The 14,595-nt window shown below is 43.4% G+C and overlaps 1 protein-coding gene across 1 annotated transcript in view; it reads left to right on the plus strand.

Annotated features, from left to right (window-relative positions):
* The first annotated feature begins 3,708 nt into the window (after positions 1-3,708).
* The window catches only part of MCTP2 (multiple C2 and transmembrane domain containing 2), a 117,176-nt gene continuing 106,289 nt past the window's right edge, over positions 3,709-14,595 (plus strand). The window contains exon 1 of the mRNA XM_033071097.2: positions 3,709-3,824. The gene's annotated coding sequence lies outside the window, so the exon portion shown is untranslated. The remainder of the gene's footprint in view (positions 3,825-14,595) is intronic.

Here is a 14,595-nt window from a genome sequence, read left to right on the forward strand (position 1 = left end):
CTGGAGGTGCTTCCAGGGAACACCTTCCACTTGTAGGTGAGATAAGAGGAATTACTGACAAGCTTTTAATTGACTGAGCTCCAAAGGCTTCTGACCAGATACACACCAACCAGGTCAGGAAAAGGAGTTTTAACCTACAGGGGAGAGATGCTAGGTTAGATATTAGGAAGAAATTCTTTCCTGTAGGGTGCTGAGGCCCTGGCACAGCCTGCCCAGAGAAGCTGTGGCTGCCCCATCCCATTCCTGGCAGTGTCCAAGGCCAGTGTTGAAGTGGATGGGGCATTGAACAATTTGTTCTAGTGAGAGCTGTCCCTGCCCAGGGCAGGAGGCTGGAATTAGGTGAGCTTTAAGGGCCCTTTCAACCCAAACCATTCCATGATCGTTTTCTTCTGTGATCTGATCTCCTTGTGTCCCTGTGCCCCCTCATGTCTGCTCCACACAACCTGAAGAAATGCTGCTGCAAACAGGCTGTGCAGAGGGGTGGGCTAGATATGAATGCTTCACTTGCTGCCTCTCTGAAAGGTTGTAGCTGAACCTGTAATTAGGAAAGAAGCTAAACCCATCATATTCAGCAGCCTCACATTGATCCACATTGGCCAGGTTTTGGTAAAGGCTGAGAAGGTCATTTTTTCTCTCAGCAGTCAGAATACAGGGCAAGAAAATGAAGGCAAAGAAGAAAAGTTGCATTTTTTTTCTTTTTAGTCTTTGCTGAGAAGACAGGTCTTCTTTCCCTTCTGAGAAAATGAGATATTCACACAAAAGATGAGTAGGATTTGATAACGCCAACCATGGTTCTCAATTATATATTTTCTCTTCCCTCACAGGAATTGATAATGACATCCTTAATAAAATCCAGAAGAAAAACATTTGTGTGCATGAAGAGAAGGTGAACAGGGGCTCCTTGTGAGTATGGAAAGCTAATGAGAAATCTTGTTTAGACATATACATTTCAATTCCTCATGCTGAAATGCTTCTGTTTGCTGTATTTTTAACTGTGCCCTTTTTTTCCAACAATGTGTTTTACAGGGGGATTTAATTAGTGCTCATCTTTAAGTCATACTTAACGACTTACTGTTCTAATAATGCCTATCTTGGCTCTCAATTACTTCAGATGACATTGGATATGTGCACAGAATACCCTCACACTGATGTTTTGGTGACATTTCCAAAGTTTCACATTTCCTTCTTTCTTCCTTTTAGCCTGCCATTGATGTAAAGTTCCTGTCCCAAGGATCTTCCCAGTACTGTCCTCCTTTTTTTCTCTTAGTTAGCAGTGAAATAACACAGAATTTGATATTCAGCATTCTGTGGCCTTATCAGCATCCTTAGTACAGCTACATGATGCCCAAGACAAGAAAATTTCTCAAGATAATGTTTTGCAGAGCCCATATTTGGGTAATCTCGTAACAGGTAATCAATTTATCCCTTTATTGCCAATGAGTCGTGGCAAGCTTTTCTCATTTGGGTGGATATTGGCTATGAGAATTTAATTTCTGTAACTCTTTCTCCTATTGCATCCAAGGACCCCTGTTACATTTCATTTTGGCAGAGGCACACACACAAGCTGCTTTCCTTTGCTGCTCCTGAAATCAGCAGCCACCTTTATTAGATTGCCTTTGGGCATGTGTGCAGTTTTTTTCTCTCTTGGCTGCAGCCTTTGACAAAACATGCACAGAACCATATTTGATACACATTTTGTGGGATCACACACCTAAGAGAAAAGCATTTTAAAGGCTGTGTTGTTTTAGTTCTAAACTTATCTAGTTATCTGAAGCTGATATTTTTCTTGGTTTAGATGAAAGGAAAACAAAAACATTAGTGGCATAAGTTTCCTTTCTTCTTTTTTCAGCTGACATCGTTGATTAATTTTCTGATCTCAGCCAACTTCCCCTTAGATTTTTGATTGCATGAGCTGAGTAAAACTGTCCTATTCAGCATTTAGACAAACTTTGGGAAGGTTTGTGCACTTTAGTAGTTACTGTCTGCAGTGACCAATGTTGTTGTTGAGCTTATGCTGGAACATCAGGATCTGGCCCTTCAAACATGACCTTTAAGTCAGGAGGCAAAATAAAGCATTGCCAGTTTTTTTTCCTGTTCCTCTAAAATAGCTCACGTGTTCAAGCAATAATCTTCCTGATGTGTAGCTCCCAGCTCCTGAACTGATGGCTCCTGCTCCTCTTTTTGTGAATCCATATGGGACCGTGCATAGATGTAAATTCTTCCTCTCCAGATCTTGTTGGAAGAATTGGTGTAATGGCTTTTATGTTTCCCCCACATTTTTATTCAGTGGTTAGAGAATGATTCTCTGCACTGTGACAAAGCCTCCCCACATGTCCATGAGCATTTCTGTTTTGCAATGGCACCACGTGGTTGCATCACCAAGTTTCACTCGGTGGTGTCAGATGGGTGTCACCCCGTTAGTGGTGCTCGTAGACAAGGTGTAATTTCTGCTCAGAATGACATGTATGGAATGTAAATATGTTCCATCACCAAGCTTGTCTTTCCCCATCTCGTTGCTCTGCACCTCCTGCAGTGATACCACACTCAAGGGATGCTGAACACCCCAGGTGGGAGTGGTGAGCTCTGCGGGAAGGTGTGTGACACAGCGTGCTCCAGAAACAACCTGGCACTGAGGGCATTTTTGGGAGGTGTTTGCCTTTCTGTGCTGTGGCAAACTCATGAAGAAACGTGTGTGGGACCATGTTTGAGCTGCAGACACGCCAGGTAAGCAATCACCTTACCCAATCCTGCCTCAGTTTCCTTGCCTGGAATGTGGCTGCAGCCCTTGGCTCCCTTGTCAGGCACCTGGAGATGCTGCCAAAAAAATGTGTTGGGAGATGCAGCCAAGAACAAGTGTTACGTGGCAGCAGTGCTGCTGTTTGATTATATTTCCCTTGGCCTGTCATCATTCAAGTAGTTTCCTTCCTAGCTCCACCCTCACCCAGGGCTCTCCAGGGCAGTGCTGCCAGTCCCCTGCCTCTTACCACCATCCCCCATGTCCCTGGGGTGTGGGATTCGGTGGGATCTGATGCTTTGGTCTTGGTGTGGAGTGAGTGGGCAGGACGCAAGTCAGGGAGGGGATGGCGATGTCCCAGTGACAGGAGCCGCGCGGGGATGCGCCAGGGGGATGTCGGGGGGATGTCCCGGGGGGATGCTGCAGGGGATGTCAGGGGGATGCTCCAGAGGGATGCTCCAGGAGGATGCTCCGGGGGAATATCAGGGGGATGCCCCGGGGATGCTCCGGGGGGATGCTCTAGGAGGGGACCCTGGGGATGCTCCGCTCCAGGGGGATGCTCCGGGGGTGCTCCAGGGGGATGCTCCAAGAGGATGTCCGGGAGATGCTCCGGGGGGATGCTCCAGGAGGATGCCCCGGGGATGCTCCACTCCGGGAGGATGCCGGGGGATGCTCCAGGAGGATGTCCTGGGGATGCTCCAGGAGGATGTCAGGGGGATGCTCCGGGGGATGCTCCGGGAGATGCTCCAGGAGGATGCCCCGGGGATGCTTCAGGGGGATGCTCCGGGGGATGCCCCGGGGGATGCCCCAGGAGGATGTCAGGGGGATGCTCCGCTCCGGGGGGTGCCGGGGAAGCGGGCGGGTTGCGGGCAGCCCCGGCGGCTCGGGGGCGGGCGGGCAGCGGAGCTCGCAGGGAGGCGCCGGCGGCGGCACCGCCCCGGCAGGCGGGAGGGGACAGGGCCGGGCCGGTGACAGCGGCGACAGCCACGACAGCCGGGACAGCCAGGGTAGCCAGGATAACCGGGATAGCCGGGATAGCCAGGATAGCCACACGTGCCCGGCCGGAGCGGCGATGGGCGGCTGCGGGCAGGTAAAGCGATCCGAGCGCCGGGACACGGCAGCCCCGCGGGAGGGAGGCTCTGCACTTCGGGGATTTTTCTCGCTGTTTGTTTGCTTTTATGAGGTTTGGCGTGTTCGCCCGTTCTGTGCCAGCTCAGCCGCTCTCGCTGTTCGTGCTTCCCCAGGCACCCCGCAGAACGAGCTCTGCCGTGGGAGGCTCGGGGTTACTTCGCTTTTTTCAGTGATGCTGCTCCGGGGACTCGCACCTTGTGTGGATAATTCTTTTTGTTGCCGTTGATGTGAGAAAATGATGCTGGGGAAATTCTCTCCTTCCTCAGGCTGAACCGACGCATCCCCATGTGCACTTGCTGACTGAAATTGAGTTGGTTGGCTGTTGGCTTTGACTAAATAAATAAGCCACTTAACAGTAATAATAAAACAATCCCTAAACTAAAAACAAACAGCAAAGTGGAACATTCACACAAGTGCATTGACACAGCGGACTTGCTTTAAGGGTAACTTTGAGGGAGATATGATGTGTAAAGCACAGTTTGTTTGGGTTTTGTTTCTTGGTTTCTTGATTTTTTATTTTTTTTAAGAGCTGTCCATACGATTATAATGAGAACTAGTGTGAATTTTCATTGATACTCGCCCAGCACAACTATGGCAACTGGCAGGGATCCAGTTGAAGCCCTTAGTTATATGACAGCCAGTTGCTCAAAGCACAGTGAAAGCTGAATTGCTGCTACATGGCATTAAGAAAATAGAAGTTCTCACCTGGATATCTTACTATTAATTTAGTGTGATTAGCCTGTAGAATTTGTTGTGTATTTTTCAGTAATTCTCAGAAGATGATACTGTTGAGTGAGTCGATTTAGCTGTCAGGATGAGTGAGTGTATTTGAGTAATATTCTTATTTGTTTGATTTCTTGCTGCTGTTCAATGCCATCATAAAATAGCTTATCATAAAGCAAATAAACTGGCATGTGTGCTGTAGCCTGAAGATGGATTCAGTGTGTGTAGTTTCACTTTGCTATACCCGTGGAAAGAAAAAATGAAAAATGGTGCAGAGAAAAAATTTTTATTTGATTTCTTAAAAATTTTGCGCTTAAAAAAATAAGAATGGTAAATTTTGTGCTATCAAGACAAGTTTATCTTTGGTTATGTTAAAGGAGCTATGGGGATAGTTTGTAGATGTGTGGATTTAAGGTGTCATTTATGAACAAGGGCATGAGGAGAGGCACCGCTGTCATTTACAGGAAGGTGGGTGTCTAAAGGCCCAGGGAATTCCTGTAATCATCCCCTCCTGGGACAGTGCATGAGTGAACTGTGCTAGAAGTGTTGCTTGTCACATCATTCAAGGTAATTAGAACCATAACTGGCTCGATTTCACTAATTTCACTGCAGGTTTCTGCCCAGTGTCTTATGCATTTGGTGATGTAAGCAGCTGCTTTTGGACTCACTGCACTTCTTACTTGAACAAATTATTATTAAAGCAATCTACCTGCTTGGGCTAGGAGCACTCCTGAGGAGGACAGTGGTTGCACCTCAGATGTAGAAGTTCACTGGGATTTGGGACTGTCTGTGGTGAAGCTGGAGTAGGTTGTGTGTGACTGCAGTGGGACAGGGGACAAACCTCACCCCGACGTCTTAGCTGGTCCCACTGACATTTCCAGGCAATACTGAGCATCTGCTTCTCCTCCTTTAGTCCACACTGTGCAGATTTGCCCATCTTATCTTTAATTTCTCATAGACAGCAGAAGAAGGCTGGCATGAGGCCCCCACCAGTGGCTGTCAAATTCAGGCAGGATGTGTGTAACAACTTGTGCTGACACTTTGTTGTGAGGATTTGGGGTTTTAACTGTTTCATTCATCATCACCTATACCATGAGCTAATTACAGTGTAGGGTTTTGAATTCCAGTCTCCCAAAGTGCAGAGGGTTGGGGTCCCATCACCTGGGGTTCCTCTGCCTGGGCACAGGGGAGAGGGAAGCTGTACCTCAGCAGAGGAGAGTGAAGCATGCCAAGTATGCTCTGCATTTCCTCTGTGTTGTTTCCACCCTGGAGTGGGAAATTGCTCCTGATTTCCTCAGATTTGGAGGATTTATATTGGCACTCTTCCCACATTCCCATTTTGCTTCCAGTTGTACTTATTAGATAAGACAACACACTTGCATAAAAGCTTGTTTATAAGAAAAGGAACATTTTTCTTCAATCTATTCCTATTTAACTTAAGCAGTTAAATGTTCCCTGGGTCCAAGGGAACTGTTTCTTAAGGCTTAACTGGTCTTTGCATGATTGTGAGGATGTTGGAACCATGAGTGCCCTGAACCCTGATTTTAAATCACCTATCAGAATAACAGCTCATCCTGAGTGCACCTCTGTTTCCTAAGATGCTGATGCTGTAAAATCAAATCCTAGAACCAGATGGAACATTCATATTCAGACAATGTATGTGTCTCAATATCAAGTCTTTCTTTGTGTATTCCACTGTAATCCACACAAGGTTTTCTGTGATCCACAAAAGAATTAACTCCCCATTGTCTTCTCTGTGAGGGTTCTAATGAAGACCAGGAGTGATAAGAGAAACTGGGCCAAGTTTCCCACATTAGATCAAATGATTGATCATCTTTTTATACACCTGGCAATTTCTGCCTTGGGGAAATTAGCTTGGGTGTAACTACAGGTTTACCAGCATAGCCATGGAGCGGGTTGATTGCTGCGTGGGCAGATGGTTTTGGTCCAATTTAGGGATCAGTGGTGAGGAAGCCTTGTTGATGGAGACTTTATTTCTATTGCATGTTCTCCATCTTCCCTGCATGCTGGGTATCTTGTGAGCTGCAAGGCACTGTGGATGTGCAATCTGTCTGTCCTGCCCTCAGGATGTCACCTCCTAAGGCAAATTTGACTTTTGGGATCCCTGTGGCTTCATGCCTTGCTGTGCCAGGGTAAACAATTGCAGGAGTGTAATTGTATTTACAGTAACTCATAAAAAAAAAACTACTCTGGAGTGACATAAAGGAGAGTCTTGCTCTAATTTTTTTTTTAGTTATTTAGGGATTACAAATTTTTCTTAATCACAAACTTCAGTCCTTTAAAAAGCTACACAGCCAGAGGTAATTTTCAAACCCTTTAAACTATTCTTTCAACTTAGAAATTACTTGGTAAAATATTTGTGAAGACTCTAGAAAATAAGATGTTAATTACCTTTTCTTGAAACATTCCTAGATGGTTTTGAACTTAGGTTGTTTTGCACTACATTATATATTCAGATAAATCAATTATCTCAGGAAAAAACCAGCCTGTGGTGTGTGCCAGTTCAGATGTTTGGATGTTGTAACATTAACCAGGTTCCTTGAATGAACCTCTCTTTTAATTAAGAGAGATCATTAGAGAGGAGAATGCAGAAGTGGGAACAATCTGAGTGATGTGGAGTAAATAGAGAACAATTATTTATAATTTCACATAATTCAAGATGTTAAAGAGGTAAGAATAAATGAGCAAGATTCAAATATTTTTTTTCTAAGGTCCTCTGCAACAACAACAACAAAAAAAAAAATTCTTTCGTAACTAAATTGTGCTTCTGCTTCACACATGCATAATTTATCTGTGGAACTCATTACCCCAGTATCTTCCTGTTGTTAAAGATATAAATGAATTTTAAAAGTTGTTTGGCAAATTAAGAGAGAAAACGTGCACCAGGGCTGTTAATCACAAAGATGCTGAAGCGGCTCCTGAATCACAGATTCCTGGAAACAAGGAGATTATTTTGCAGGCAGAATCATGGTATGATTCCATGACCTTACAGTCTTTCCCTGAGCATCTGTTTTTGGTCAGAGTTGGAGGCAGCTTATTGGGCTAAGTGGATTTTGGAGTGATGCAGTTCCCTTGTGAGCTGGAAATGTGGATGGGTTTTCCTGGGATCACTGCTCTGTTGTCTGGAATAGTTTCAAGCAGGTGAACATTAGATGCAACTTCAATTTTCATACTTGGGGAAAAAACCTGAAGTGAATTGTGGCCTCAATGCTGCGTTTATTTAAGTTTTGATTAGCTGGCTTTTCATAAATGTAATCTGTATAGAACACAGATGGAGTTGACCTTTTGCAAGGCTACACTACTGCTGCAAAGCTCCATTGTGAAATAATTGGATTATTGTGGGAAAATCTGGAACATATAATAATTTTAGTTTTCATTTCTATTTTTTTTTAGTGCACACTGCTTTTCTAAGAAGACTTTTTTTGTTGTTTTATTCACATAAGCAGCCTGCTGACCTTTAGGCATTTTTTTAACCCTTGCTTCTGATTCTTTCACTGCCTCCTGTTAAACCCTAGATGGGGACAAATTGTGTCTGTGTTTTCCTACTGACTTCCACTGATGCTTTTCTGAGGAAAACAGACCCTGGAGCTCAGAGTCTTCAAGTCTGGCTGTGGAATTGAAGCTGGAACTTTGTCTGGTCCTGGAGGTGTCCAACCCCTCCTGCCAGCAGAGAGGACCCTCCTGTTGGGCAGGTTGGATGCACGCTGTGACCACCCTAGAGGAGAGCCTCTTGGTGACAATTTCTGCTGGTCTTTAGCTCAAAGTCATTAATTAGCTGGCTTGCTCCTGGTGTTCTGGTCAGTGTGTGGTGAGGGCTGGAGCACAGTGACCCAGCGGGTGGTGGGTGCCTGTCCCTTATGTATTTACACAGATGCTCCCTCACTGCCTTGTTTTCACTTTCCCACAAAAACAACTTGCTAAAATGCAAGCTAAATACTAACGTGGCTTTTGAGAGCTTTGTTTGGTTTTGTTGGCCTTTTGGGATGGGGAAAAATAAAGGGAGATCTTATTCATATCCTTCCTTTCTGAGAAGTGCTTGTACCCTTGACAATTCTTCCTGTTACCCGCTCCTAGAACTATAGATGTAGTCTGTGGAGTAAATTTTACTTTACTGGAAACTTCAGGTTTGAGAGAATTTCATTGTTTTGGGAATTCTTGGAATTGTATAGCTTTGCTGTCTTGAGATCAGAGCCAATTTAGAAAGAAAACAGTTCTGCTTTTGCATAACACCATAAATGAAGGCACAGAAGCAGCTCTGTCTTTTTGGGATTTATGAGTGTCCATTTTCATTCTCTCCTCCCAGATAGATAAGCCCTGCTCTAGAAGTTGAGTTTCTAGCCAGGACAGGGTATATAATCTATATTGTTTGATAATCTTTTACTGGGGGTGAATGGAAATGAGGGGGCCATGCTAATTTATTTGAGCAGGCATTTGTCTGTGCTGCCATTGATGTGGAGGTGGTGATGATCAGGAGCTGTCAGCAGGGATGGGGCAGTCTCTCTCTCAGCTCTCTTTATCATGGTTGTGAAAGTTCTTTTTTTTTAAAGTCTGACTCATTTGGGTTTAAGTGAGGAGAGATTAAGAGCTCAGTTCTTTGAAATTTTATTGGATGCAGGTTCCCCTTGAAGCAAAATCTTATTGAACCTAATGGTTTTGACAATTTCAAATAAAAATATCCAATTGAATGAACATAACTCATCCCCTTGTCGCTGCTTTCCTGGGTTTGAAGAGGAATGGTTTTTTGCTGTCTTCCCTCATGGGAAACATCTGCAGATCCAAATGGCAGATCATTAATGCTCATTCAATAGCAGGCTTTGTTCCCAGTTTTTTTTGACTTGGAAACAATTAACTGGAGAGTTTTGTTTTGTCTTGTTTTCCTCTTTGAATGCAAACATCTAATTCCAGTTATATATTCTAGTGGATTTTGTAGAAGTCCTGCTATTTGGGATTGCTTGTAATTATTTTAGAATAAGTGATCCTTACCCAAATTCAGCTGGTGGGAACAGTGCCTTTGTGGTTGCATGATTTTAATTTATTTTATTGTATAAGTGGCTGAATTTTGTTCAGCTCTGTAAAACTATAAGATACAAATCTCATTACAAGCATTTGTGTTCAGTTCAGGAAAGCTTCTCCTTCTTCCCATTCACCAAATGCTTCATAGTAGCATTTGCAAAAAATCTGTCTGGTCTTTGATAGTAAGCAAACGAAAGCTGATCAAACATTCACCTATTGGGTGCAAAAATTGTTTGAACCAGAAAACCTGCAGGTCTGTTTAGCTGACTGTGAGCAGTTTGTATTTCAAGACACTTGCCAGATTGGTGAACTGAAATGTGAACTCTTAAATCCATTAAAAAAAATTACTACATCTTTAAAGGGTTTATTGACACCTGCTAAAAAATTCTGGGTTTGAGCTTTATGTGATTTTAATCCATAAGTCAAACCAGGAAATTATATAATGATGACAGCTGAATTAAAATACCTTTTAGTCAGTATTCACCAAAACTAAACATCCATGATTAATAAACTCAGTGTTTTATTGGTTAATTAAGGGCTAAATAGTCATAATTTGTGCACTTAACATTGACTTTGAGAATATATGAATGGGGCACATAATGACAAGTGGTCAGCTTGATCTGTTCTAAACCATCCTGCCTGGAGCTGTGTGTGCATGAAGGGAGGATTAAAACCAAAAACCCCACTGTGGAGCAGTGCACAGAGGAGCAGCAGGTGTGGTTGGGCAGCAAGGGCTGTAAATATGCTCAAGGGAAGGTATTTAAAGTTCAGCAAGCTACCCCACCCTGCCTGTGGCAAGTTTGCCCCGGATGAATCAGGGCCAAATAGTTTTTTAAGCACTGCATAATGTGTCTGCAGGTTTTCACAGAGCAGATTTGTCATTTAGAATCATAGAAAAACTGAAAGTGAATTTTAAATTGCTTCAGCAGTTGTCATCTAGCTCAGCAATGCCAATATTCCTGTTTTGTGGAGCTTTTCTGATTGGATCACTTCCAGGAACCAGAATTAACAAAACCAGGCTTTGCTATAGTTGAGGTTCTCTGAACTTATGCAAGTAAAATCCTGAACAGGTCACTTATTGTTCACCTCAGCAGAGTATTCCAATTTAATATTTTAATTTTTTGTCCCTTTTATTCAAGCTTAAAATAATTACTGTAACCACAGTTTGTGGTTTTCTTATGATGCTGCTGCTGCCTGAATTTAGGGACTTCATCTCTAGCAAACCAAAACCCCAGTGTTAAGACTTTGGAAGTGCCAAAGTGTAATTGCCAGTGCCCATGAGTTAAATTTACAAAGTTTACTTGATCTTCTCAGTGGGAAAATAATGCTGTGACAGAAACTGGAGACAAGATGCAGGTTTCTAGTGCCAGGAAGCTGAAAATTCAGATGGTGAATCGAAAGAGAAACCTCAAAGCTGGTTTTTTTCTGTGAAAAATAACTGGCATTTAGAGATGTGTGCTGGCATATGCTCAGTCTTTACAGTTGGAAAAAAAAGGAAGTTTAAAGGAGTTAAAGGAGTCTTTGGCTTTGTGCTGCCGTTTGTGTGCTGAGCACTTTGCTGTCATGACTTCGGGGGAGCAACGTGACTGCTTTTAGTTGTGTGCATTGGCTTCTTCATATTTAAAACACTAAATTACTGTCCAGGGTGAGGCCCTCAAACACTTGACTTCACAAACAGATCCTAAGGGTTTCTCTGTCTGTGGGTTTCCCAGTGTCCCTTCCAGCTTTCTCAGGGTAATGCACAATTCCAGATGTTTAAGTGCTGTTGTTTTCTGTGGGGTGACCTTTGGCTCTTGCAGAAAATCAGGGCAATTCCCTCATTCAGTGTGGTGCTGCAACACACCAAACTCTTTTTTTCTTCAGGGTTCTTCAACCTTTGGGAATTAGAAGGCTGCAAAAGCACTGGTTCATTTTACCTACAGATGCACCCAAGCCATGTGGAGATGTTAAATGTGAGAGGACATTTAATACACAGGTCAATACAGAATCAGAGTAATCTCAACTCTCACTGAGAGCTCTGAGCCTGGTTTGTGCCATGTTACTGTTGGAAAGAGGAACATGCTGTAGTAAGGAGGAAATGAAAAAAAAATAGGCAAACCAGGTTTTTATCCTGTTCAAGTTGTCATCAGACCATTTTTATGAATCAAAAGTGTTCTGTTTGGGTTATTTTGGTAAATTGTTAAATAAAGAATCACACAGAGCTTTTAATAGACCTTTCCTCTATAGTCACTGAATTTTGATAAGAAGTGTGACAGTAATAGTAGTTATTTAGGGAGAAATGCTGGCACATGGACAAATAATTTGCGTATAGTCACAAGCTCCTTTCATTGAAATATATGATTTATGTGCTAGTAAAAGGCAGAGGTTGATTTGGCCTCCAGTGGAAGTGAACCTCCGATTTCCTTCCTAGGTTTGTTTTCCCTGTGAGTTATGGAAAGGGAGGACCTATTTCTGTGCACCTCTTGTTATAAAAATAAACCTTTTGTTGTGAGGGAGGTGAGCAGGGGCTGGAAGGAGAGAGTGAGGAGGAAGGAGGCTGCAGGGCTGGGTTCCCCCAGAGCTCCTCCAGCAGGGACCAGCTCCTTCAGGATGTGCCTGCCTCTATCCTGGTTTTGTGTGAGCACTGGTAAACCTCAGGTACTTTAGAGGAACTGAACTTTTTAAAATGAGATAAAAACATATTTTTTAATCTCGTTCTTACTCTGTACACACTCCTCTCCTTCCCCTTGCTGCTCACCTTTCCCTCTCCCCCTGCTCCTCCAGGTGCCAGCATCCCCAGGGATCTTCTGATGGGATTGGGAACAAGCAGCCAAGTTATACACAGATCTATTCAGTGGTGAGGAAGTGTCCCAGTTGCTGGTGTGATCTCAGCAGATGCCTTCCAGGAGAAGGATCTGCCCCTCCAGGACCTTTCCTGGAGTCTGCTTTGGGGCGCACATCACTGCTGAAGGAAGCAGGTCTTTGTGCACAGGTGTCCCTGGAGAGCTCTGCTGCTCAGCAGGTGGTGTTTGCACTGCAGAGATCATACCTGATTGTCCCTTTCTGGTACAATCCCACAAATTGCACTGAAAAGGTTGAAAGGGCCTTTTTGCTTGCACAGGTACGATTGCAAGCCACAATATTTTGATGGAAGCTCAAAGAGTGGAAGGAACTTGTGAAATATGTTTGGAAAAAACACACCCAAACACTTCCTCCCTCATTTCCTCTACACATACTCATCATTTTTCTTCCATTTTAGAAAAGACAGAAGCAAAATGAAAGCAATACTTTCATAAGCTGGAGGCAGGTGCAGGGTATTTTCTCAGTGACTTTCACTATCAGATGCTATTTTAAGATGCTTGTAGCAGCTGGTCGTTCTCTTCTCACTGTCTGCTCATGAATGTTGAGAAAAAAGCCCTCCAGATTGTGCAAAAGAGCCTCTAAGGAGTTAAAGTGTCCCTGTTCCTCTCTTGCTGCTAAGTGGAGGAGGGTGTGTTCTTGTTTCATGTGTTGGTGAAAGATGAAACTCATCACATTTGAGCCAGTTAAAAATCAAAAAGCCAAGCATGGGATCTAAAAGCCCAGACCATAAAAACCCATGAATCTGTGTAAAAACCTCAAACCCAACCCAAAACAGCAAACCCCAAACTTAAAATAGAAAATCTTACTTGAGATGCCTTTATTGTCTGCATGTAACAAACAGGCTTTTCTGTAAGCTTTGTATTTACCCTGGATGTTACTTGTGATCTTCTGCAGACACTGTAGATTTCTTTCACCCCACATCAAGAAAATAAAGCTGGTTTGTTTTGGTTTTCTTGTTTCTACTGAAGCATGTAAAATTGTTCCTTATGAAGCACTTGTACTAGCTTAGCAGACAGCAACGAGTCAAGTCTCTATTTTATTTTATATATTTAATTTTAGCATCCCACTGCACTCTGCAGATGAACCTGTTACAACAGAGTAACAGGAGAGCAGGATCTGTATCCACAGACTGGCATCATTTCAAGCCCTGCAGGGAAGCTTAAGCTCAGTGGGAAGATTTGGAAGCTGCCCAAGCCATGACCCTGCTTTAGCAGCAAATCACCTGTGCAGTGAAGACTTTACCTGCACTGCATCAGTGCACTCCCTGTGATGCTTGTTAGTGCTAAAAATAATTCTAACACTGATTTCCCCCGGGTAATTAGCCTGTGCAGAATCAGATTGAGATTAGACTCTTTTTTTCTGGTGCCTTATCATATTTAAGTCCAGGTATTTGCCATATGCTGCAGGGAGAAAAGGCTGTCTCAGTTTCTCCATACTGAGCTGTATGGAATTCAGTGTCCCTTGCTGCCTTCTGGGATCAAACCCAGGGAGGAATGGCCTCAAGCCCACCCAGCTCAGCCTTTTGCTTTGGACTTGTTTTTTCTGCAAAGGAAGCACAATGCTTGCTTGAAGGTGCTGATGATCCAAGGAACATCCTGCTCCTGGTAAAGTATTCCCTTTTCTTTTTTTTTTCTTTCCCTTTTGCTGGTGCTGGGTTTGGAGTGCTCCAGGGCAAACTGGTAATGCTGAACAAAAGGTTGCTTTGTTTGGATGATATTTTCTTATCTCTGTGGCTGTTGGTGCTTAGCATAAAGCATTTCCAGATAAGGCACTGAAAGAAGCCATTGCAAAGAAGGAAGTGTTGGTTTCTTCAGAAAAAGTTATTCCATTCCTAGTAATGGTTTGTACTTGGTTTGTGCTTGAGCTACAATGATATTAAAACCTGGTGTACTTGGTATGTTCTGTTATAGAAATAACCAAGCAGCACACACAGTGATTGTTCAGCCAGCAGAGAGCTATTTCCCTGATATTTTCCTTTCTCTCCCAGGGAGAAATGGTTTCATTTTTGGCTCCTAGAGCCAGAAAACTCAATTTATAGCAAAAAGATAAAAGAAAAATATGAAAAAAAGTCCTCAGTCCCTAACTCCCCTGCTCCCTTATCACCTTCTTGTCAGCCTTGCCTCTCAGTGCAC

The sequence above is a fragment of the Catharus ustulatus genome, chromosome 12 (genome assembly GCF_009819885.2).
Source record: "Catharus ustulatus isolate bCatUst1 chromosome 12, bCatUst1.pri.v2, whole genome shotgun sequence".
Lineage (NCBI taxonomy): Eukaryota > Metazoa > Chordata > Aves > Passeriformes > Turdidae > Catharus > Catharus ustulatus.